Source organism: Heliangelus exortis, chromosome 2 (assembly GCF_036169615.1).
Source record: "Heliangelus exortis chromosome 2, bHelExo1.hap1, whole genome shotgun sequence".
In the NCBI taxonomy this organism is placed as follows: Eukaryota; Metazoa; Chordata; class Aves; order Apodiformes; family Trochilidae; genus Heliangelus; species Heliangelus exortis.
The window spans coordinates 107,334,630-107,360,539 of NC_092423.1; the positions used below are offsets into that span (position 1 = coordinate 107,334,630).

Here is a 25,910-nt window from a genome sequence, read left to right on the forward strand (position 1 = left end):
CTTTGTAAGATTCATTCATTGGTTAAACAGATCTAATAAAAGAGCCTGAGCAAGGCATAATTTCATATAGCCAACTGATTAGGTTACCTACTTGGAATAGGAAAGACCTTGGGAAAAATCTTTGTTCTAAATTATGCAAAGCAAGGACTGAAATTAATCTTATCTAAGACTTAATCCTATCTAAGTCTACTATAGGGCTACTGTAGATACTATTCTGATGTGAATGGAATTTAAAAATTTGAAAGATCCTCTTTTCATTCCAGTGCAGTACAAGATGCATTTGAAAATCTCTAACAGTTCAAAAAGTTGAAAAAAATATCTTGCTTATTTCAGTTCATCACCTTTTTTTGCTACAGTCTATGTCTCCAAGGCTCATTTGAACATCTAACCCTTTTAATCTATCTGGTGAAATATATACACAGAGAAGCAGTAAATTGAAAGGGGAGTTGATTTACGTTAATTTACACATTCATATAGCATTTTGGTCTGTGCTTACCATGGCACACCCCTACCTGGTCCCTTGGCACTCTAGTTGAACCAGTCTTAGATTGCCTTAGAATTTCTTAGCCTTAGACTATGAAGGCTGAATTCAGAGATGATCTGTCAGATGAACAGGCAATCCAGTCTGGATCTAAGGTGGTTTATGTACCTGGTAAATTAGATAAACTCAGATTACCACTAGAGTTATTCCATCTCACAACTACAGAGACTTTAAATTTACATAAAACTTCATTCCTGAAGGTGGCAGCATCATGAGCATATCAATACTCAGCCTTCAATGCATGCAAAAATCCACAGCATGATCGTGCAATTAGAGGTGTTAATTTAACAGTAGTGCCACACATGACCTTTTAACATGTACAACTGAGAGTAAGTTTTGTGCTAGCAGTTAGTTCACAGTTTGAACTGAGAATCTCCCGTGTTTTCTACTAGAGCTGTAAAACTTGAGAAGAAATTCCTTTCCCTTAGAAGTCTTTTAGCATTTCACGCTACTGGTCTCCATGAATTATTATTCTAAGCATTATGTACCAGAAATTGTGAAATTTGATCATTTTTGGCCTGATTCTTTGCTTCACTAAGGTTATTTTACACAATACAGGCACTGTAAAAGTTCTCATATCATGGATTGTCTTCTCTGTTCACTTTACATCTGTCTTCCTAATGTGAAACAAATGCTGTAGGAAGTCAACATTTGCCTACAAGTATTTTTAATTTTATTTTTTTTTTACTTTAATGTTCATAATTATTAGCTCTGTCTGTGCAAGCTGACTGGCAGAAAAAGGAGGAGAAAAGGGTTTCACCCACCATTGTCTCTTGGTATACAGAGGCATGAGTCACACATTTTTACACAAGCACATATTTTTTGCAACTGCCTTTGGCAACAAGCACTTGAGATTGTAGAGAAATCAGGGGTGGGGGAAAGATCCAGTAAACTTAAAGATTATGGGATAAACCTTTTCTTTTAACTAGATACAAATAAGAAAAAAAAGAGAAGAGATACAGGTCGCTCTTGCAAAGTCCCTAGGACTGTCAAAAAAAGTCTCATTCTGCCCCCAGAGGAACACAGGCTCTACTCCATCCCCATCTCTCAAAAGCCATGCTTCTCAGAGAGAGTGAGTCCTGCCTTTCATACTTGGGTAAGCAGGGCAAAACACCCCATGCAGAGTGGCAGAGGTAGGGAAGGGCAAAGCAACATGTGGGCACATTCCTCAGTGCTTCCTCCTGGAAGAAAGAATTTGCATCATTCCTTAATAATGGCTACACCTAAACATTGCAAACTAGCCCTTGGTTCTTCCTAGCCAATTTCTGGTATGCAGAGCATATTTTCCAGTCCAACAGGACTCTCTCCCCACTGCAATTCAGGCCTCTGGTCGTCAGGTTCCTGCAGCAGAAACCTACAGACCAAGGTTTTGCCTTTCTGGTCCCATTAAGATGTCGAGACCGGCTTGGCCTGGCCTCTCGGCACCTTTACTGGAATGCTGCTCTCTGAGAGGCACCCAGCAACCAGCTGGTTCCTTAAAGCACATACTGCTTAATTGGAAAAAAGCAATCAGGAGGAAACATGCCTTAAATACATTGAAATAGCATGAATAATGCTTACCTTACCTGCTTGACACATGCTTTTTTCCACATCAAAATCCTGTAGAGTGTTTGCCTCTGTCTTTTCAGACTTACATCCGACATTGATGAGATGAGTAAAATGTCTTTTCTCTCATGTCAGAACTGAGATTCTATGCTTTTTCATATCCTCTGTCTTCTAACACTTTCCAAACCTGACCAAGCTAGTCTAAGCTAGTCCCACAGGGCAATACTTCAAAAGGCTTTTTCTCTGCTTAATTTTAGTATTGTAATTTACCCTCATTATTTTTAGTTCCTACAGCAAGCAATCCCTGCTTTGACAGGCAAGCCAGAAAGATTTTAACAAACAGCTCTGTAAAAATGTGTATATAATCTCCGTAAAGTCAGGATAGCTGCTATTGAATATTCTGTGCTCCTGTAACATCTGCAATATTAGCACAGATGAAATGACACCAGTGCTGACAGCCTGCTACTTGTGTTGAGGAGTTCCTGATGCAGCTTCTTTAAATCTCACTCCAAAAAAAATTTTTAGCAGTTTTCTCTGGCAAAAACACAGCTGTCAGAGATCAACTGCATTGCCTCTGGCCCCAGCTCTGCCAAGGCAGAATTAGCTCATCTTTGGTGCGGTTGCACTATCGGCAGTATTAAAGCTGTGGTTTTGTTTTCACCCAGGCCACTTTGCACCCCAGACAGGCTTGTGGACTGAGAAGTGAAGGAAACTTGTTAGAGTGCATTGTGCAGAAACCTGAGATGGCTGAATGGTATTCTCTCAGCTAATGGCAAGTGTTACTTCCCCGCCGTTCTAAATAATCAGACTAAAAATAATAATTAAAACAAGATTTTTAGAGAAAATAAAATATGTAGGCCAACAGTTAAACTGAGTGGAAATGAGCCCTATGTCTTCCTTCTGTCTGTGCTTTTTAGAAGACCCCTGAGTGTAATAGTTTATAAAGCAGAATGTGCCCAGACACAGCAGGGACCATGTCTGGAATTCAGTCCCTCCTGTTCACCCTTCTTGCACCAGCAGCTTGTCTGTGTCCTACCTCTGTATTCACTTATCACTGGTGACTGTCACACAAAGAAGGTGAGGAACCCAGTGCTCTATTCCTCCTCCTACTCCTTTTTCTTTAAAGAACAATACTTTCAGAAATCTCTTTTCCTAACTTCCACCCTGAGCTTTCACAAAGGCTATGACTACAAACCATAAATACTTACAGACCTTCAGATCAGACAGAATGATAAGAAAGATCATCTGATTAGTTGCTGTGTATGAGCTTCTCCAATGATTGATTTAAATCCTTGAATTTAAACTTTTGCCTGTCAGATGCAAGTATATCATGTATTTTGATGAATGCAAGTTAAACTTTATTTGTGGGGAAAAAAGTCAATGCAATTGCACAAGACTCTTGGAACTTTTCCAGCATTCACAGGTTAAGAATGTCCAAGGGTGTTTATAAAATGGTAAGTAAAAATACAAACAGTCTCTTAGCCATAAGTAGAGAGTTTTATGATTATTGACTGCTTGCTGGGTCTCCAAAAATATTCACAATGTGACAGTGCAAAAGTGAATGAAATTCGCTGCAGAGTTTTTCACCAGAGTTATAAACAACGCCTGATGTGCAATGATATTAGAAGTACAATGCAGCCTTCATGTAAAAAAGTCTTTTTAATGCACGTCTGTGCTAATACCTATAAAAATGCACTTCCAATTTGTAAATATACCCATTCATTACCTTAGAAGGACCAAGGTGCACTGCATAGATATTTGTGTGCTCTAAAGCATACCTGTGCTTCTGCTTTTACAGACTACTAGGAGTAAGCTTCCCAGTGAAGTTTTGCAATTGCATCTGAGTCTCCAGCTACTCCATAGATAGCAGGCTTTCCTGGGAACCAAGGGCTTCAGAAAATGGTTTTTAAATCAGGGTGACTTGGCTGGGGAGTTTACATTGGCTTCTGTCCAAGCAGAAAGATCCAAAAGAGCAAATTACACCTCCACACCCAGTTAGAAAGTCTGAAGGCATTAAGCTGTTTGTTAAGTAGAGTCATTGCGTTAGTAATTTTAGTTGTGTTTGTTCTTTGTGGAAGGCAACAGGCTCTTCCAGATAATTTCAAAACACAGCAGGGCAAAACTTGATCTTATTAAAACTAAGTTTCTACATGAACTGTTGTTTCTCGCTTCACAGGTTTCCTCTGCTCTTCTCAGCCAAAGTTATTGCTAATGCATCTCTCTCTGTGAAATAGTTTTTAAAAATATTTTCTTTTAGAAACAACAATAAAATCCTTTGTTTTAGGGAAAACATGAAAAATTACCATTGCTCATGGACCTGCCTTCTTATCTTCCTCCAAACTGGAAGAAAAACGATAGTGTACCTCTCTCTTGCAGAAAAGTTCTACTACCTTTTTTTTTTTTTTTTTATTGAAAAATCTCATGCTTGTACAGGCTCAGTAAATCAAATAAATGCTTTGTGAGCTTCCTTAGCCTTAAGAATTTCAGGACTACTTAAAGCTGTAGCTCAGTGCTGACCAGTAAGTGCCTTATTAGAGAAACCTGATCAGAAATTTATATATTTTTTTTAACAGATTTGGCTTCAGAAAGCAAGGGTGACCAGATGATTACAGTTATAATCACACGTTTCACTTGGCCCTTTGCTGTTGTACCAGGAAATTGCTCTTGAAACTTTGAAACGTGTCTAGAGTTGTCATCTTTACTCAGTAACAGCAATGAAACATCCCAGCTAGTTTCAGTGAAGTCCAAGACTTACTCCAATTCACAGAGGTGTAGCTGAAGATAGAGTTTAGTTCAAAGGCTGATATAACCTACAGGCCCAGCTTGTTCCTCTGGCTGGGCGAGACACCTCATATGAGGAAAAGCAGGATCGTGCTTTGCAGAGGGAAACATTGCTTTAACTCTTACCTTACTAAACCACAACACAGCCCAAAGGCAGTCAGTTATGCAGGCATCTGCAGTCCCTAGTGCAGATAACCTTCCAAGCACAGCACTCCTGTGCAATGCAGTGCCCTCAAACACCCATGGATCTTTAGGGTGTCTGCTGGTTGCTGGCACAACCTCCTGAGAGCTGTAGCTGTGGCAAGCGGACACGCAGGAATTGCAGGTACAGCTCTCTCACACTTCCTTTGCCTTGCACACCACTGTGAAATTGCTGTGCAGCCCCTCTCTGAGGAGCTCAGCTGTCCCTCAGGCTCAGTGACTACATCTGACACTGGCTAGAGTGGTTTGAATTATGCCAGCTCTCAGGACTGACTCACCCTGCTCGTGCCCATGTCTCCAAGCATGCTCAAAATTAGCATATTTTAACCTACATAAAATTTCTAGACCAAAAAAAAAAAAAAAAAGAAGAAAAAAAAAAATCCACAGCTGACATTGCTGTGGATTGTATGGTTAATTTCCAAGTTTCAGAGGTGTGAATGTCTCCTTGTTGAATGACTTTGTAATTCGAAAATAATAGGATAGATTTTCTTTCTCATACCACTCTCGATTTTCTCATAAATTCAGCTGTAGCATAGGCACTGGAGCTTGTTTTGCAAGCTATGCAGAAGTGGGCTGGTAACATATCTAAACAGAACGTAAGCCTTGAGGCTTTTTTTTCCCAGCCAGCTGTCAAAGCTTTGAAACAATCATATGTTCAAGGCACTGAAAGGACTCTGGAGCATGAGTCTGATGGAATGTGTGGTATTCATTTGTCTCTGGAAGTCTACATGTCCTGCTTGATGAATTAGAGCCACAGAGTGACAAAAGACAAAAGAAGATGTAAAGGAATGAGAGCCTCTGCAGTTCTACAAGCTGCTTGGAAACTGGAGTTCACCAAGCTAGACTTCGGTATTTCATTGAAAATAGTTTCAGAGGTGAACAATTTATCTTTTACCTGGACGGATTGCATCGTGGTGGTGCTGAACTCCAGCATGATTTATGATAACTGCTCTAGAAAAGAACAGTATTTTCCAAATAATGGATAGTTAAAGCACTGAAGCCAATATGCAAGTAGATGCCTGAGCCTGTGTTACAGAGGAAGGGCGACAGGTTAGGGGACAAACCACATGTAGGTCCTAAAAAACAGGAATCATTTTTCTCTCTTTTTAGGAGTCAGATTTAGCTGTGTGCTAAGCATCCACAAAGATCTGCAGATGACTGTGTAAACAATATGCAGCTAATACTTATGTAAATAACCTGTATTGAAAAATACTTAGGAGTTAAGAGAAGTTTATTAATTTCTATATTTGCTTTAAACATAGTCAAAATGGCAACGTGATGACAAAATACAAAGTTTAGGGCTAGACCTGCCATGCAGCTCCCTTAAGTCATGCAGTGTTGCTTAGTCACAATGTAGTGACACCAAATGGATTAACTTCTGTAAAGTGAAGAAATATCTATATATCTCCTCTAGCTGATGCTCTGACGTGCTAAATGTCGTCATCCTGTCCTCCCTCTGTAGTTACTGGGAGGAGATAAATGTCTCCAGAGAGTAATTAAAATATTGGATGCTCTGATTCACCTCCTCCAAGTGACTTCCTCTCCACTGACTGCACAGGGAGGCTGTGCTCCTATTTGATAGAGCCATGTAAGAAGCATGAAGCTGAAAAAATTAGAGATTCCTACAGACTGGGGAGAGGGATTCCAGTGCACTCTTTCTTCTTTGTTTCTTTTTCTGTCCTTGAAAGCAAGATACAGAATTTGTATTTTAAATATGTGCATTGCCTTCTGCATATGAGAAAGTCATATATAGAAACCATAAGAGTTTTTTTGGTACTGTCTTCAAATGCACTAAGACTTTACCCCAAAGATTTGGGATCACTCTGCTCCTTTCATCTTTAGCCATAAATCTTATGCTCCTCCAACTAGAGTTTCCAATCTTAGCAATGGACCCAGCATGGAAGGTGGAAGGAGATAAAGAACATCCCCTTCCTCTTCTTCAGAAATATTTGTTGCCTTTCTGGGTACTTCATTCCTGGAAAACTAAGCTCTCTACAGGACCCCTTTTCCAATCAATGATTGCATAAGGAGAAAAGGAGAAAGGAGAGCAAAGCAGACTGTGGCCTCTTGTGTGGGGGAATTATGGTGAGTAGAAAATAAATGGTACAGGAACATTCAAATACAGAGTCAAACATCAATCACTCTTGCAATGACAACCCATCACTAGGAGCCTCTTAATGGCTGTTGCCCAGCTCCTTCACCTCTCTCCTCTGGAAGTCTTCTTTGGTAGGTGTAATTGGCATTTAAAACTAATTGCATGGTTCAAGTTCAAAGACAAGGAAAACAGGGAGCTCTTGATTAAAAGATGGAGACTACTTTTGTAAACAGAGGCTGAAGAGGAGGTCTTGCAGCTCACAATGTTTTCTGCCTAGGAGGAAAAAAAAAAAAAAAAGCAAGTTGTGAAGGCTGGTGGTGCTACCACTTGTGACTGGGAGCAGAGAGCTCCACAGGTATTTTCATGTGCCATAATTCTGTACATGACTGGAAGGTTTTGATTTCCAACTTTAGTAAATTAAGACCATACTAACCATAACTAACATACTAAGCAAACCAAACTATTCATAGAAAAACTCAGAATACGGAGTCTGTATGCTAGAGAAACACAAGCTGTAAATATTTTGCAATTTTTTTCAGGCAGAAATATAGTAAATATTAAACAAATAACCAGGGGAAGCAGTTGAATCTCCAGTATATAAAGGCTTTAAGTCAAGACCAGATATATTTCTGAATGATGTCCTCTGTTTCCAATGCATGGCAAGTAAAATTATTGTAATGGTCCCCTCTAGCCTTAAAAGTATGAACTGCTTCATCTGGTGTAGCAGCCTACCAGAGCAGGGTGAGGGGAGAAGGAGTTTACTACATTGGTTGCTGCTGCTGTTCTGAAAACCACACCCCAAAGGAAAGGTGCTTGAGAGGAAATTGGTGCAGTAGGTTAATGAAAGTTAACAGTGACCAACACAAAGAGAGGACTCATAGATCCATAGAATGGTTTGTGTTGGAAGGGACCTTTAAGGTCATCTAGTTCCAGCCCCCCTGCCATGAGCAGGGACACCTTCCACTAGAATAGGTTGCTCAAAGGCCCATCCAACCTGTCCTTGAACACTTCCAGAGAGGAAGAATCCACAACTGCCTTGGGTAACCTATACCAGCATCTCACTATCCTCACAGTAAAGAATTTGTTCCTGATATCTAACCTAAATCTACCATCTTTCAATCTGAACTATTCCTTCCTGTCCTATTTCTATATGCCCTCTTCAGGTGCTGGAAGGCTGTTACAAAATCCTTCCATAGATTTCTCCAGGCTGAACAACCCCAACTCTCTCAGCCTGTACAGATTCACCTGATCTGCTCTCCATATGAGTGCCATTTGCACCAGCACAGGCAGGAAGACCAGGAAAAACATCTGAGAAACTGCAATTGAGGCTGAAAGCCAGGGTTCATGAATATTCATCCATTGGTACTGGTGGTCCAACCCTTCTGTTCTGCTTGCTGTGTCTGTGCTGAGGCACTAGCCAAGTAACCACCTTGTTTGAAGGTGGTACCTTTCTTTTTCAGGAAAAAATATCAAGTGCAAAATCAGCTCACCACAGACACCACAGATAACTTATTTGCACATTCCTCAGACCTCTCCAGATGGCCTCCTTCTATCCAAAAGCCAGTTGAACCTGCATTATGTACTTTTCTAAGATAAAGAATCAAACCTGAAGTGATTTGGAAAAATATGAAGATTTTGATGACGTTTCCTCAAATCATTTCAACTTTGTGGTAAAATCAGACTTCAAAATGTTAATTTATTTTTTTCCAGAAGGCAAGAAACTCCAAGGTTGTGACAACAGGTATAAATACAATAGCTAATATTTTTGAGTGTTGAACAGCAAAGAGCAGAGATAGCATCCATACTGGGAACTGGTTTGGTTGGGGTTAGTTTTTTTTTTTTTTTTTTTTTTTTTTTTTTTTGGTTGGTTGGTTGGTTTTTTTAAGGGTTGGCTTTTTATTCATGATAAATCATGACTGAATATTAACAAGATTCTTAGAAAATACATTTCAATCCCTAACCTATGGATGTGGTGTAAGGTGAAAGAGCTATGTTCACTGAAGAGAATGACAGTCTGTTTTGCTTTCTTAGCAATTTCCATACCAAACTACTGGCTGTGTCACTGTCTTTCTCAGCAGTTTTCTAAATCCAGTTGTACCGGTAGAGTGAGGTGGATTTATTACCCTTCTTTTATGTTTTTTGACAACAAGAAGACTATTAGGTTGTTCTAGTAGATCATGCACCTCACAGAGGGACAACCAATATACAAAATTCTCCTATGGGCACCTAGTTCCATTACCCAAATTCTTATTTTTAAAAGGATTTTGCTTTTGGCTTCTCAAAATTCTTAACACTTCTGTGGTTTTCTGCTGTTCTTTTCAAGTCTGAAGTATCTGAACAATCACTTATAGGGGAAAAAATAAATATTTCTTTTCAAGAAAGATTCTGTTGCACACTGCACAGAAGTTTTCTTGTTTCCCAATTGTTATGACCATTTTTAATACCATCACTCCTAATATAAAAAAAATTATAACACTGTAATTTTTATAAAAATTACTAAACCCAGATTCTCTTCCCAAATAGGCTTTCCATTAACTAACAAGAAAAAAAGGCAAACCATATTACAGTCAAATCAGAGCCCAAAGGTGGGAGGGCAAAAAGACAATATATCTGTATTGTTAGCAGAGCAGCACAACCTTGCACAACATGCAGCATCCTGAGCCTTGCTTCCTGGAGCTGCTCTCTCCCAGTCAACCCTCAACCTGTGTCTTGCTGAAGTGTTCTTAGGGCTCATGCACCTTTCTAAAGCTGGCTTGGCAGACCTGCACTTCTGAAACAGTGAAAAAGTGTTCAGCCTCACCAGAGTTCTCCCCTTGAATGGGGGGTACAGAAACTGTTTACCAGTTTCCCACACGGCTGGACCTTTCCTGAGGTGTGTGCCTGTACTCAGCGTTACAAAGCCACACCTCTCCGTTTTCACCACTCTCATTCCCTGTCTAATTACATGTACACTGTCACACTCTTGAGAAACCAAATGGATAACACGGGTAACTTGCTAATATCATGAAAACTATTTCTTTTTTTGTTGCTGTTGTTGTTGAGGCATCAGTTTTATATCTAACAATGACTAAGACTTCTTCAGTGTTTACTCTTTGCTTCTTCTGACAGCATCCTTTATTCATCACAGTCATAAAGGCTTAACTGCTGGTAATGATTTACTCTTTCAGAACAAAATGCTGGTGTGAAATACAGAATTCTAATACATATCCTTGCTCTTAAAACCTGTTTTTCTCATGTTGGTTTCACTTTCTCACCCTTGATCTTTGTTCTCACCAAAGATCTTTCTTTGGAAGAAATCCAAATGCATGTAAGGTGTCTTAGAAGCTCAAATATGGCAATATGTGGGTCAGAGGCATGTGGTTTGGGTTTTTTGGTTGTTGTTATAAAAATTGCGACAAGAGGGAGCTTTCTCTTAAGGTTAAAGTTCAATACATAGTGGAGGAATGTATGCAGGGGGAAGGTGAGGAGGGAATGACTGTCAGTTCAGCCAAATGGCAGACAATTTAATACTGTCTAAGGTTACACAAGTACCTCACCATCTTTTGGCATATACAAGGTGTTTATATGTCCCCATTATATTCATTAATTTATTAATGTGTGTTCAAGTGTGCTGTCATATTTGACACCTGCATTAAATATATCAAATTATCAAAACCAGCACTTGGAATAATTTGTGTAGCTCTGAGACACCTCTCCTCAGGGAGGACACCAGGAGAGGAAGATGGGTTGGGAGCTGTAAAAGTCTGGAGGGTTAAGATCCCTCACAGCAGGTGCCAGGGAAGGACCTAGCATAGTGACAAGGTGTTCTCTCCTGAGGGAGACCTCCTCGGGGCTCAGCACCTAGCCTTGCAAGTACGTACAGCCACTGCAGGGGTGTACCAGACACTGATGAAAAATGTTCACATTCAGATTTGTATGGCTGAGATCTGAACCATCTTAGCCAGAATTCCATGCAGGCAATATTAGAAAAGTATCTAAAAGTATATATCTGCTGGTTTAAATGTGTTTTCTAGAGGCAATATTCTGACAGACTTCCAGAATGGGGAAAATTAAAAAAAAAAAAAAAATTAAAAAATTAAAAAACCAAAACATATTTCTCTAGCTTTTCTAGCATACTGAGAATGATTTTCCAAATGAGTTAATGTAAGCATGACTTTAAAAATTGTAATGCATCCTTTAGATAACACACAGGGTGTGACTGAGCACCTGGCATCAGTTTTGCAGCCCTGTTTGCTCCCTCCATGCTTAGAGCCAGCCCTTTTGTCACTGTACAAGTTGGGAGCTGTGGCTGCTGTGGTGGACATTATCTGGGAAACCTGATAAAAGATGTAGTAAAAGTAAAAGGTGTAGTAAAAGATGTATTAATTAAACAGAGAGCAATAGGAACTGAAACTCTGCAGAGAGACAATGCCTTTCCTCCATGTTATGATGACAAAACTAGAAAATTAGTCTCTTGAGATTCAAGAAGAAATAAAACCAGGTAGATTTTGTGAGAAAGACCTATCTGGATAAAATACAGAACTTTATAACAAACCTAAATATCTGCATTGTATACACAATTAATCAAAATTAATAGACAAACATTTCTGTAAGAAGTATTTTAAAAGAGAAGCTGCAATAAATGCCAAGGTGGATATTTGCTTGCATAGAATCTCACTCACACATGTAATCCCAGTAATTGCTTCCTTCTAATTAGACTTGTAATAGGAACCCAACCCAGTCTAGATGTTCTTCAACAACTTGTCTGAGATGTCCATGGAATAGATTGCAAGAGAAGCTGACACAGGAACGATGGAGCAATGCACAGTGAGTGTGATACATGACCACTGTAAGGCTCAGCCACATCTTCAGGTCACCCAGAATTTGGAACCCAGGCATGAATAAATCCCACCTGTCTGACTAAGCACTCACACAGCAAAAACACCAGTGTAAGTAGCATGAAGCACTACAAGTTTCTAAATAGGCAGAAAGAGCCATCTCTGGAGGCTCAGCTTTGATTTGTCTAGAGCACGTTACACTCTAGTGACTATGTGTGTATTTGTGATGCAGGTGATAAGGCAGGTGATATGAATCTAGGCTTTGGAGGCATGTAAAGGAAACCTGGTCTACAGAGCAGTTATGATAAGCTATGGGAGCCAGGCTGCACCATACCAATAGTAGACACACATCTTACTAAATTCTGCACAGCCTCTAGTGATCCATTTTAGGCCCTATGTGGATTTATTTTTTGGATATAGAGGTGTGAGAAACGTCCACCATGTGTTCTTCATTAGAGCACTTGCAAGGCCTAGCAAGGGTGGCTGCATCGGGTCTTCTGGTACAGTGTTCAAATGCACCTGTGTCAGAAGAATGAATTAAAAGCATGATTCATATAAATTAGGATTCTGGATGTATGGATCTATATTCAAGCTTCCTGTAGAGATACTTCTTCTTCTCCTTGATTACATAAATTTGGGAAAGCCATTTCACCTACAGAAGCAGATTTCCCCTTGTGGTACCTGTTCCAAAGTTCAGCAAACTCAAAGACATCCTTTCTCCTGAATTCCATAATCTCTGGGACAGTCACTTCCCAGAGATGAAAGACGGAATCCAGAACAACTGGAGTGATAAAAGACGATGATATTTATTTCCAGCAACACATCCTGCTCATCCTTAATGGTGCATAATGACTGCTATTTACAGGGAAGGTTGACTCTTGATTAAAAGAGAAGTTTAGTAGTCATTCTTCGAAGGTATGCACTTTATTCTGTTGTGTAAGTTGCCATCGTTCTGTAGGACAACAGTAAATGACCTGGAGGTGACTAATGAGCGACTACTTGCTGCTTCCCTGAGTGCATTCAGTGAAATAATCATTCCTCGTGATTAAAATAACAGAAGGAAGAACTTTTTCATATTGCACATAAAACTAAATCTGGGGAACTCATTGCCAGAGGATGTTTTGGTGGTATAAAAGTGTTAAAACAAATTAAAGGCAGAAAGGTGTATCAAATACTATTAGGCATAGCTGTATGGATGCAATTTCCAGCTCATGAAGATCCTAACCACCAAAAGACCTTGTGAGATCTTTTCTGAACCTGACTATTACACTAAGCAACTGCTGTTGGCCACTCTCAGACACAAGCTGTCAGGCTAGAAGGAACTCTAATGTCTAGGGCTAGTGATTTGATGCATTCTTATGTCATTATCTCTACTTAATATTTTATTTAGGCATCTCACAAACACAAGCACAAAATATGCAAAAATCCTCAGTGAGATATAATGCATCATAGGCTTTGTCTGAAACATAAAAAAAGGTTAGATGCCTACATTACTACTGCTCATATAAAACCAGAAAATAACAGTGCCATTGCATCAAGGAAGATGATGCGTTATGTGAATAAAATGTAAGACAGAAATTATGTTATGGAAAACACTAAAATATGTATTTCAGGTTCAAGCCTGGGCATTGGCTTTTTCCTCAGGAAAATAAATTTTAAAATGTGACATCTTAAAATATATTTTTGTGGATGATGTGGAAATTTGTGATCATTTCACAAAAGCTAGTTGTTGAAATGGAAAGACCAAGGGTCACTACTTAGGAATTCAGCATTTTCTACTGGTCACAGAGTGTTGAAATACTATGGCTCTCCCTCTTCAAAGGAAAAAGAAAATGACCTTAATTTTTCTCAATCAAAAACCACTAAAGCTTTTAATAAAGCACTCTCTTGGAGAGATGGCTTTGACTTTACTAGTTACTGTTGCCAATGGTGATATTTTAATGATGGTTGCTGGACCATATTACTTCCACTTTCTCATTGCCTCAATGCTCAGATGCAGGCTACAGCACAAAGATCTGCTCTGAAAAAAAGGACATGGGCATCTATGCTGCAAAATAATTTGGAGGGGCAGGGCAGCACCTGAAGTCGTTATGACTAAGACAGCAAAAACATCCATGCAAATTGCTGCTTCTTCAGGGACCCAGTTCATACTTGAATAAGGCTGGATTCAGAATGTCCTTATGCTATTAGTCATGCAATTCACACAGCAGTCAATGCCTGAGCAGTCAGATTAGACAAGAAACTGCATGCTTTGCTTGTGGCTAACATAGCTGCTCTATGCAGTCAGCTGGAAAGAAGGAAACACACTCCCATGTAGTGTCATGACACTTGGTACTTCTGTGGAAGTGTAAATGCTCCCTGAGCCACAGCAAAGGCTGCAGGTGAGGATAGGATGGCTGGCCATGCCCTGCAGCAGCATTACAAATATCTGGTCATTGCTATCTAAAGCCTGTGTTGGGTTTTCTGTAATCACCTTTAGACATACTCCAATAACTAGAGTACAGGCTCTAATACTTAAAAGGAACTGGTTTCCTTTCTCTCACCCACCCTTCCCTTCGTCCCAGGAAGAAAGGGATGTTATGGGATTAGCTCTCCTCCTATAACATGTGAAGGCATTTGTGAGGAGAAAACCTCTTCTGTTACCTCTCTTCCAGCTCCACTGCAGTGATTTGAGAGCATAGTAGGGCTGTTTGGCTGTCCCTTACACACCTTGCAGATGCAGACATTTGCAGAAGGTCAGAGCCTGGAAGGAAAAGATCTCCACAAATGAAGCTAGAAAGAGGTAGCACAAGGCACCATACCAGATAGCCTAATCTGGTATTTTGTTGATAATTAAAACCAGAAACAAGTGTAAATATATGAAGTGCTGAGATCAACAAGCAGTCTGTTCTGAGGCATGTCTGATATGTTTAGCCAATAGAAAACAGAAGGAGAAAAACTCACTAGGATGGCCTGACATTTAAAACCCACTGGTGAAAAACTTTTAGATGTCTCCTCCAAGCTGCTAAGCAGAGTTAAAGCAAGCCAGTGCCATGGCAGGTGCCCACCAATAGTGTCACTCCTAACACACAGCCCTCCTCAGAACCATCATCTTCATCAGTTGTTTGCTTGAGCACCCTCTCATCTGCCTGTCCTGCTCAGTATCTTTCAGGGGGGGAAGGATCCAAGTGCAGAACTTGGCAGGGTGGCTGAGATAATACAGTTATCCAAAATTTTTCTTGAGCCAAGATAGAAATGTGATAGAATGTCATATTCTCTTGTCAAGAGTGGAAAAAACATGAAACAAAAGATAGGATGAGAGGGCTATGCTACAGGGACTTAGCTTTGGGTACTGGAAGTAGTAAGACTGGATAACAAGAAAACATTCTTCGGGCTTTTAATTTCATGTATGTTTTAGTAAAATATATTTAAGCAGAAATGGTAAGGTTTCTTTTGTAAGTTTAGGCTACGTTCCTGGCTCATTTGGGGCTGATCATGGACTTGAAATACATTTATAAATAAATATATACATATATCATCTTAAAAAATTCCAAATTATCCTGTCATGAATGCTGAGCTTTTCAAGCTTGCATACAGACCTTATCCTTGCTGTTTACTTCTCCAGTTCTTAGGCAGCACGTGTGCCTGCATGCCTTCCACTTCTTTCTGTGAATGCAGAACTTCTGCAGCACACGTGAGGTAGTAACATCAGTTTTTGAGGTAAAATGGGAAATTTTAGCTGCAACTGATATCAAAAGGACAAATTAACATACGTTGGGTCTTAATCCACACTGTAGAAAAAAATGCACTTAATCTAAACCCACATTGTAGAAACGTGAAATGTCAGTATAAGTAATTCTTTCTAATTGAGAGAACAACTAGCAAAATGAACCAAGTGCCACACATTTTAACAACACTGAAAGTCAGTGAAATTCTTCCTAAAGCTCAGAAAAAATTCTCCTTCAATTCACATGCAAAAGGTTAGCAAGTCAGGTGAGGAAGACACAATGGAAGAGAGGAGTAGGGTTCCAGACACAGTTTTGTAACTTTGTCCTTTATGCACAGACATGCTTCTACTCTTCCATTTGCTTATCTGAAGCCAAACCTGTTGAAAGTGAAGCCTAACTTTGCAACATCTGAAGGAAATTCACCTTTAAATCATGTAAGTGTAGGGGTTCATGCTTCCGATTACCAAGCCAAGATTTTCTGGGTGCTTTGTTTTTTAGTGGCTGTTGAAGTTAGACTCTTAAAATCCCCTTCTTTTGAAGTGATGCTGTGATGCTGTTTCCCAACTTGGTTTTCTAATTAGCAGGCCTGACTTTAGCAGCACTAATCTGGTGATGTTTGACATGTTTGAAAGTCACGCCATTCAGAAGCTTTGACATAACTTTATGAGCCTGTTACTTGGTAAGAGCTTTTAGAATTGTTGCTTGAAGTTGAGCCTCTGCTTGCCCTGGAACTGGTCTTGGGCAGCTCCAGATTGCTTCTATAGCTACTAGAACTCCTTTCTTTTCTTGCTTCTTTTGCTATTTTCTTCCTAGTCTAGGACTGATTATAATTATTCTTTGTCCCAGCACAGGGGTTCTCCTCTTTATCTGCAAGCAGAACGGTTCATGAGATTTCTAATGCAGTGTCAGCTAAACAGAATATATGGTAAAAGATAATTTTCCAAATAAATACTAATGTTTTATTCTGTAGCCACTGAAAAGCCCCACCTAAACAGTAGGGCTGAATTTTATTTATCTACATTGGTTTAGCCATATACTGTTCCCAAATCCTAGGTTTAACTTCTCACACATGCCTTTCTCTCTTTTCTTTGTGTGTGTGTGTGTTTTGGTTTTGCTTGGTTGGATTTCATTTTTATTTGGGTTTTTGTTTATTTTTTGCTTCTGTGGATATAATTTAAGCTATTGGCATTATTTAAATTCCAGAAATGTAATCATATACCACGAATTTTATTTCACGTAGCACCCGATGATTCAAAAATATGAAATAAATAATTGAAGATACATTAATGTTGGAATATTTGCAATTTAATATAAATAGTAGATTTATAATTTTTTTAATAAGCTTTAATGGTTTCAAGATGTCTGGAGCCAAACATGCACAGAATTTTTTTTTAAATATAAGACAAAAAATTTGGGGAAGTGCTGCACACCCTTGGAGGGAGGTGGAGGGCTGAAGATCCTGAGAGACCATTTGTTCTCTGCTCTGCCTGTTTTTACACACCAGGTACATAACCCAGGTGTGTACATGGATACAAGGGACATAATATCACCTGAATAATTGCAGATTTAGTTTACAGCATTTATATAGTGAGTATAAAATTTACTCCAAAACTGGGGTTTTATATTTATGCATAAAAATAAATTAACGTTCAGAGGACAGAAAGGAAAGCAAGATTACAATAGGTTTAAAATATCTACTCTAGGCTAAAAAATTTTTTAAAGCTGCAAATTCCTTTCTGCACTGTGATCTCCTCAGAAGGGAGACCATGTCAGTATGAGTTATTTAGCAAAAAACACAGTGGGGCCAGAAGCTGAGGGCAGCCTCTTCTTGGCATCTCTGTGCACCACTGTGACACACAGTCTTAATCACAGGAGTTATGAGGTGACTTCCATCAGATTTTGTTGCATAATATAATACCCAATACAGCATTGCCCTTTAATAAAACAAGTTTTGTGGCTTCTGATGGATGTTGTGACTAATATTAGTCTTTTTAATTCTAACAATCTTTCATTATTTATCTAGCTATCACAGGGACTGCAAAGACTAACTTTCTAATAGCTTTTAATGAAGTAAGATTTTTTTATTAATATTTCCAGAAGGCTAATTATTTCTTCACATATTTGTTTTTACAAAATTGCTTTTTACTTTTCCATGTGTCTTAAGGTGAGAAACTCCTCTCCAGTGCTCCTGAAGTCACACAAATAACAGTGTCCCCTTTACTTCTGAATCTATTTATCTGTATTGTGAATTTGGTTCTACATCTCCAACCCTCCAGCCCTCACTTATGTAATATAAACTTGCAGTGGGTTATGTCCAGAAGCTTCAAAACACTGCCAAGGGGTTGGCAGGAAAGAAAAGGAAAGGAACAGCACAGGAAAGTAGATCAACTTCACCCATGCCCAAAGCAAGTCAGGCATGTTATCAGGTGAAACAGATTTCTAAACTGACTCCAGATGAAGTGGTTAAGCCAATGTATTAGATTAACAAGGAGGAAGTTAATTATGCCTTGCAAATAATGTTTTAACTGTCGTGAATATTAAAAAAAAAAACCCAAAAGTAATATACACCATTTAGTTTGCACTCACATAACCTTTGCTTACTGTCTGAAGAAAACAGGTTTTCTTTCTCCTATTGTTTCAGAATTTTTATAGGTTTTTTTTTCTCTATTTAGTAAATAGGAGACACCAGACCACCTTACAGGCAGCTTTTTTCCTTCCATGCAGCACCCCAGTTACTAGTGAGCAGCAGTAAAGCAGCACAGGGGTCCTGCCACTGACCTGTATAACCTTCTCATACTAATACCATTTCCTCTTTCAGCTCAGCAAAAGGAACTTCTCTTCTCTGGTTTCAGTTCCCTGCTTCTGGATTTCTTGTCTTCATACCTCAGCATCTCTGAAAAGGTAGCTCAAAAATCTCTGTAATAGACTAAAGATAGTGAAAATATAGATCATAATGACTTCACTAACCCCACAGGGAATGCAAGATGTTCATCTTTCATTTATATGAACTGTATGTCTCTAGCTTCATTATCTTCTGTGATACCTGTGTTAAAAACTGTGCAGAAGTTACTGAGGGTCTCCTTCCTTATGTTTGACCTTAAAGTAAAATTTAAGCTAAGCTTTGCTCATGATGGATGCATTAAGAATTTCTGTCTGTGCCAGGAGGCCATTTCCTTCACCTTCTTCCAACACTCCTGCCGCCTGCACAGAGCTGTGGTCTTGGGCCTCGCTGTTCTCTGATGAAAGTGAGATAGGACAAAAGGCACAGTCTATTCCCTACAAAGAGATATTCTTCCACCAGAAACAAAAGCAAAATCTACTCTGGAAAAATACCAGAAACCTTTTATACACAACTGCTGCTACTGATTTGGAGGCCCAGCTCGCTACAAGGCCATGACCAACCACCCTTGGATCTTTCAGGAGATGCTGCATCTGAGGTGTTTCTGAAAACCAAATAAAAAAGGTATCAATCAGCATTAAAACACAGAAAAGGCACAGTGGCAGAAAGTGACAAAGATTGGGATTGTTTGGTTAAACTAAACACATACCCGCAGATGTTATCTCTTCACAGGTCTTCCACTCGTGGCCATATTGACCAAAACTTTTCTCCAGAAGGCAAGATTAATTCTGACTCCTGAATTACCTCTTCCTCAGGAGATAATAATACATAAGAGGATAACTTTGGGGTTTGAGAGACTCTGGAAGGGCTACACGCCTCTAAGATTTCCTTGACTTTCCTTCACAATACTTGAAGACCTCTAAAGAACTTCTCTGGTCAGCACCTTATTTGTCCTCTGATATCACCTCCTTGCTGCTGCCACCATGGGGATTTCTCAGCAAATTTTCTATTTGGTCTAAGAAGTCTGTTCTTTGCGGCTGCAGATCTGCCTTACACAGAAAACTGAAGGGAGTGGCACAGTTTCCACATGGATCATGCAGAGTTCCTGGGCCGTGCATTCAAGCCCAGAAGCCAGGAAATGCTCCTCCACTTGGCTTCTTAGAGAGACAGCAAGAACATTCATGCTAAATTTCAGTGGTGGGACCCATCATTCAGAGGGAGTCATGGCAATAACACATGCAAGCAACATTAACCTGCAAGTAGGCCTAGACCCTACTGCAAACCCTAGAATCAGTGAACTTGGCTTCACCAGAAGATAAAACTCACCAGCTGTTCATTATAAATGAAAGGAAAACTTTAGTCCAGATTGGGAGAACAAGATGGCAGCCAGGAGACTCTTAACTGTTTGAAAATTAAGCAAGTAACTGTTACCCAGGTAACTGGTACTAACTGTAATTATGAATTCGGGCATTTTTCTGTTGCTGTTGATTTCCAAGGTTTGGCAGAGAAGGCCGGCATCATCTCAGAGTGAGCAGTTTCATGATTGCCTTGCTCTAATCTTTCTCCTTTCCATACACTGTTTTCCTTTCTTACCTTCTCCTCCTTGCATCACATATAATTTTTCTAGGTGCAAGGCTGTCTTTCTGAATATGCTCCTGGGTTTGACCCATACATCTTCAGCAACTCTGAAATTGCAATTATTAAGATTATTATTATCAACAGTTACTAACAATAGAACAGCAGTTACCTGAAATGAATAGGTGCAAAAATATCTATTATAAGGAAACTGAAAAATTGCCTTTGACATGGTTCTGCCTAAGTGAAATTTTAACATTCAATTTCATATCCAGAAAGATGGGTTGATATTGCTGATATAATGCATGGTGTTGACTGATTACAAGAGATCCTACCCATCCTAGGAACTATTTCTGAAAGAGAGAAATTATTTGGGGCTGAACTGGGTTCTTAGCAATCGGAAACAATCTTGACAAGAGAAGCCCACACTCCATAGAAGTTTTATGGCCTGATGATTCCCAAAATATATCAAAACATAAAGTAGATGACAAAACAAGGACCTGTGTATGATAAGCATTGCAAAGTGTGCCTGTGTGTTTTACCAGTCAAGTAATTCCCAGGAGCACCATCTCCATAAATGTAAGGTAAGATATCTAAGAGTGCACTGCTATATGCCACTTGTAAAAATATCTTAAAATGCAGCAAGTGAGGCAGAGTCCTGTCCCTGCTTTGCTGAGCGATTTCAGACAAATCACTTCATCTTGCTGTGCCTTGGGTTCCTCATATTAAATATTAATTAGGTTGGGTTCCTCATATTAATTAGGATCAATGGTGCTGACTTCATCGTACACTATGATGGAGCTAATAGCACTTCTCATTTCCTTTCTCTTGCTACTACAGAAACTTCCTTTTTAGCCCATCCATATAGGTCTGAATAAAGCACTGATAAAATAATTTAAAGCTGTATTCCTGGGTGCTTGCCAGAAAACACATAGTTTAGGAGAGTCTTAGGCTGGCTTACTCTTTCAGGATGAAGGCCTGTATTAACTTAGAAATGACAGGTCCTTCAGGTAACTGCAGGGGAAACGTTTCCTTTAATCAAGAGGGTAAGGTTAGAGCAGAAATTTTAATTATTTAAGTTGTTGGGGTTTTTCACTTCCCACACAGGAGACTTTCACTCAAGGCTAAGTCTGAGACTGCAGTATTAGGGGTGTGTTTGTGGTTATCTTAAGTAGATCCAAGCCCTTGCTACAGCCCAAAGGGGCTGTCCTACCTACCCTCTGCCCGTGGCTTAGCACCCCCAGCTCTTCCTTCATGCCACCATTTGCTCTGCATGTTTAGCATCTTTTAAAAATGAAGGTTTTAAGCACTTAGAAAATCTGAAAATTATATGCAGAATCTAACACAGCTGGGTATGTGCATGTTCTTCACAGCTGTGGGTAAAATTGTAGAAATATGTTTATGTAAGAAAGAATACCTAAAAATATTTAACATAAACTTATAGAGAAAACAAACAAAAAATCAGAAACTCTTCTAAATATAGCCAACTGAAGTGAAGCATAAAAAAAAAAGTTTAACTGAAAAATAAATATTGCTATAAAACAAAAGCTTTACAAGATGTGTGAAACTGAATAACTAAAGTGAATACATTATTGTGATATATCTATTAATTTAAAAATTTAGACATCCACAGCAGCCTGATGTGTAACAGTTTAATACTGTCATGACAAATTTATGAATAAACCAGTTCTATGCTTATCATCCCAGACCTACTCTGCTTAATTTTAAAAGCACATGTAGTTTCTTTCATGTGCTTTCCCCTTATAGTACAACTCTTAAAGTTGTGAGCTTTAGCCTTTAAACACATTATTTTTAGCCATGTATGAAAATACCTGCAACACACATCTGATTGAGACAGTCTGTCTGACACCCCACTTCCCTGAGTCCTTCAGCATTCCCACTTGGTAATCTCACCACTCATCCTGTGGGGAAGAAGCCTCAGGAGCTGGTTTTGCTCTCCAGGATCAACTCTCCTTGAGCAAAGCTTTTTGGCAGACTCCACGCTGATGCAAATGCTGGAGATCAATTTGTGGCAGTAGGAATTCTTTATCCACAGCTTTGTTATTTCTTTATCAGCAGCAACTACCTCCTCTACCTGTGACACAAATAAGCCAAATAAATCACATAGCCTTTCATTTCGTAGTGATATCAAACTGTAGGATGATACTGATTCTTTAGCACACCTGTAGCAAAAAAAAAGCTTATAGATAACTTCAGCTAATAATGATTTAATTTTCATGCATTTTGCAAATGATAGATCGATAACATGTCAGGCAGTTTTTCTCAATGGAGTGTACTAATTTAAAGAATTAATCACAGTATTGCAAGAACTTTTATCAACTGAAAAAATATATCACATTTTGGCATATAGCTAACATACTTAGCCACTGAAACATTAAGGTAGTTTCTCTTGAAATTAAATGCAGAGAGCAGCACTGTGTTACTGTTATTATGACTTTTGGATGTACCTCGCATCACTAACTTTTCTGCATGTCTCCCTCTCACTGGTCAACTTACAGATTCTGAGAAAAAAATCAACTTTTGTGTGTATGTGACAGCCACTTTATAGAAGGTCTACCCTCACACATTACATAAAATTGTTTTCAGAATATCAAAATACGAAGAGTACCCAAGTTTTATCAGGATACAAAAATATCCCTACCTCTTCTGTAATCAATCTTCTGTAATTAAGATACTTCTTATTAATTCATCTTTTCATTCTTTGCTATTTCCTGGTCTTTTTTTCTGAGTCCTCTAAAGTTCTTTTTTGCTCTTGCATATTGTGCACCATGGAAAATATTAAAAAAGAATGTTGACTTAAGTGTGTGTGCATATATATGTGTGTGTGTGTGTGTGAATGTGTGCTACATCAAATATGGATGAAGCTGTGGGCTTGGGCTGATGATGCAGTCTTGGAGGCTTAAAAGGTTACACCTCATTTTAAAAAAATGATGCAAGAACAGTATTTTAAAAGTAATGAAACCACTGCAACAGGAAAAGTATGTTTTTTGAAGCGTTCACGTGTGTTAGTTACTTCACACACATGGGAGTCACTAGGAACTGGACTCCTAGGTGGTTTCCCAAGATCAGCAGGTGACTGGCTGAATTTTTAGATACCAAAATACAATTTAAATCTCTTTCCATGAAAAGAAAAGTGAAATTTTAATTAACTCTGTTGTATGACAATTATAGTTTAAATTACACAGCTCTCTTTACACAACCACAGAATCATAGACTGCTTAGGGCTGAAAGGGACCTTAAAGGTCCAAGGCCCTTTCCTTTGCTGTTCTGTATGGTGGTAAAAGGGGTAAGAGAAAAAAACACAAAAATCTTGCTACAGAATGTAAAGAACAGAAAATCTCCAAGAGCACAAAATAACTGTTATACGGATGCCAGTAATTATGTCTTATTAACTCCAGTGTTCCCAAAGGCTAATGATCAGTTTAGGATTTTGTCTTCAAGCTAGATCAAACTACTGTACCTGTAGTTACTGTATTTTGGTAATCTTTTTTTTTAGACTAAGTTGTGGGGTGTTTAAAATTATTAACATGTAAATTATACTTTTAAAAGTTTGAACATTTGTTTTGAAATAATTTCAAAATTAATCAAATGAATCAAAAAACATTTGAAATTACATTATAATTTTTCCCATTGAAAAATTATTTATCATTTCTGACAAATCCTTGTGGACTCTTCTTCATAATAAGGTACGGCACAGAGATACAGTGTAGTAGCTGGGGCCACTTTTGCTGGGACTGTTAGTGTTTGAGGCATTTTATCTACTTCTGTAGATCAAATTATCTTCTGTAATAACAAAAATTTAATGCCACAAAATTAACATGTTTTGGTCTGTGAAAGAACATGAGTATTTTACACTTGCAAGAAGTAACTTCTTCCATTGAGTGGACAAAATGGAAATTCATAACTGCTAGGAGGAATCTTGAGTAATACAAACTTTCAGCCTTTCTTGGTTTCTTATCAAGGTTCCAATATAGCTCCTACATGCAGTGAGTTCTCAATAATCTAAATAAAATATGTTTTATCAATCTTCTTTCAAGGATACTCCAGTAACAGTCTACTAATTCAACTCTCTGAAGGTCTATAGAGAAGTTTGAGAACCAGTCATTCTGAAGCCAAGTTTGCCCTTATAATCTTTGTCCTTATAATAGTAAGTACAGAACTACCTCTGCAATGCCAGAATACTGGCCCACTGACTACAGCATTAGTAACAGGGATATTTTATGTGTTAATGCATTAATGATAGTGTGATGGTATGGTATGTAACATTAAAAATATTAAAAAGCAACATTACAAATTCCACAAAATTAAATAAATAAAATCTCCAAATAAAACATTTGAAAAATCTAGAAGGAAGAATGTTGTAAAATTGTTATCTTTTGGAATACTTGATTAAGCAAAAGCTCTGAAAGATGATGCTTTCTTGCACAGAAGAATATACAATTTTTTTATGTGCAACAAATAATTTTTTATCTTTACATCATCTAAAAGGAAATTTCACATTTTTGAAAATTTCCCAGAAAAGGGAAAATCTCGATGTGTTGCATTTAACATTGCCTGACCCTGATTGCCTCAGGGCTGGGCATGTTGAGCTCATTACCAAAAGCTGAGTGACAGCAGGGACATGCATGACTGGTTTTGGCAGCCCCAGCCAGCTGCAAGGCAGCAGAGGACCCGTGATAAGCAGTGTGTATGCTTCAAAGCTGCTTACCCAGCAGGAGCATGGGACCTCATCCTGGTAGGTGCTGAGTAACCCCAGAGGTGCTGACACCTCTTTTGCCAGCTTAACTTCAGTTCTGGCAGGTGCCCAGTGCCCTGGTGGGCTTGGCAGGCTCAGGAGCACACCAGTCATATTGCACTTTTGGAAAGGAAGCCTGCACCCTCCTCCCACATTCAGTGGCCCAGCAAAAGTTCACTCTGTCTTTTTCTTGCCTGTTACATGAGGTTCAATTGGCCCAAGGGTACAAGGAGGGACTTAAAATGTCTCAGCTGGAGAATGGAGGGACCTATTGTTGACCAGAGTGGGGAATCCTCTTTGATTTCTCTATCCCTCGCATATTTGTGCTCCTGCCATGCAAAATGAGGCCAGAAGGGATCGGTGCAGCTCATCCTCCCTTGGCTGTTGTTTTGAGCAGCTCTCCCGTTTCCCCGACACAGAGCATGGGTACATGGCCCTCTCCACCAAGTCATTGAGAGCACAGCCCATAGGAAGGGAAAGGTATGGCATGAGGAAGCTTTGCAGCTGGTGAAAGTAGGAATTCTCCTCCCTCTGGTTCAGATATTCTTGTGGCACAGTGACTAAAACACTGTGTTTTTTTCCCAAATTAATGTTACCTCTTGAATGACAAGGCATTCTGCTCCAAGTGCTGAGCTTCTGTGAACAGTGTGCATGGAACTGACTTCTTCACACCTGAAATTAAACAAATAGACTTTTATTTTAATGTAAACGAATCATTTCTTACAGTCTATATTCTTCACAGTGATATTCAGTGATTTTAATGTCTTCCATTATATTCAGTGCAAGGAGAAAACTGATAATTGCATTCAAAGCAATGATAAGTTACCATTTTAATGATTCCTTATGTTGTGAGTAATTTATAAATCACTTGGTATCTTCCCAGCAAAGCTTGCCTTCTGTTTTTAAAATGTACCCTTTCGTATCCAACAAAGGGTTTCAGTGCAATAAGAATTAAGGTGTGTCTCTCAGCTTTTACCTGCAAGCAATAATGATGTTGTCAAGCGTTTCAGGTGAGACCAGCCCAGGGTTTTGGGGTGGGGAAAGACACTCTGT

The 25,910-nt window shown here is 39.0% G+C and overlaps 2 long non-coding RNA genes across 2 annotated transcripts in view; both read right to left on the bottom strand.

Moving 5' to 3' along the window:
• LOC139793156 (uncharacterized) overlaps positions 1 to 25,910 on the bottom strand; it is a 569,166-nt gene that overhangs the window by 506,049 nt on the left and 37,207 nt on the right. The window lies entirely within an intron of this gene.
• LOC139793157 (uncharacterized) lies at positions 6,921 to 25,818 on the bottom strand. Its single transcript, XR_011724527.1, has 5 exons — positions 25,684 to 25,818; positions 25,454 to 25,529; positions 22,016 to 22,196; positions 18,731 to 19,130; positions 6,921 to 7,436 (listed from the first exon to the last, which is right to left on the bottom strand). It is a non-coding gene; the product is annotated as an uncharacterized lncRNA (long non-coding RNA).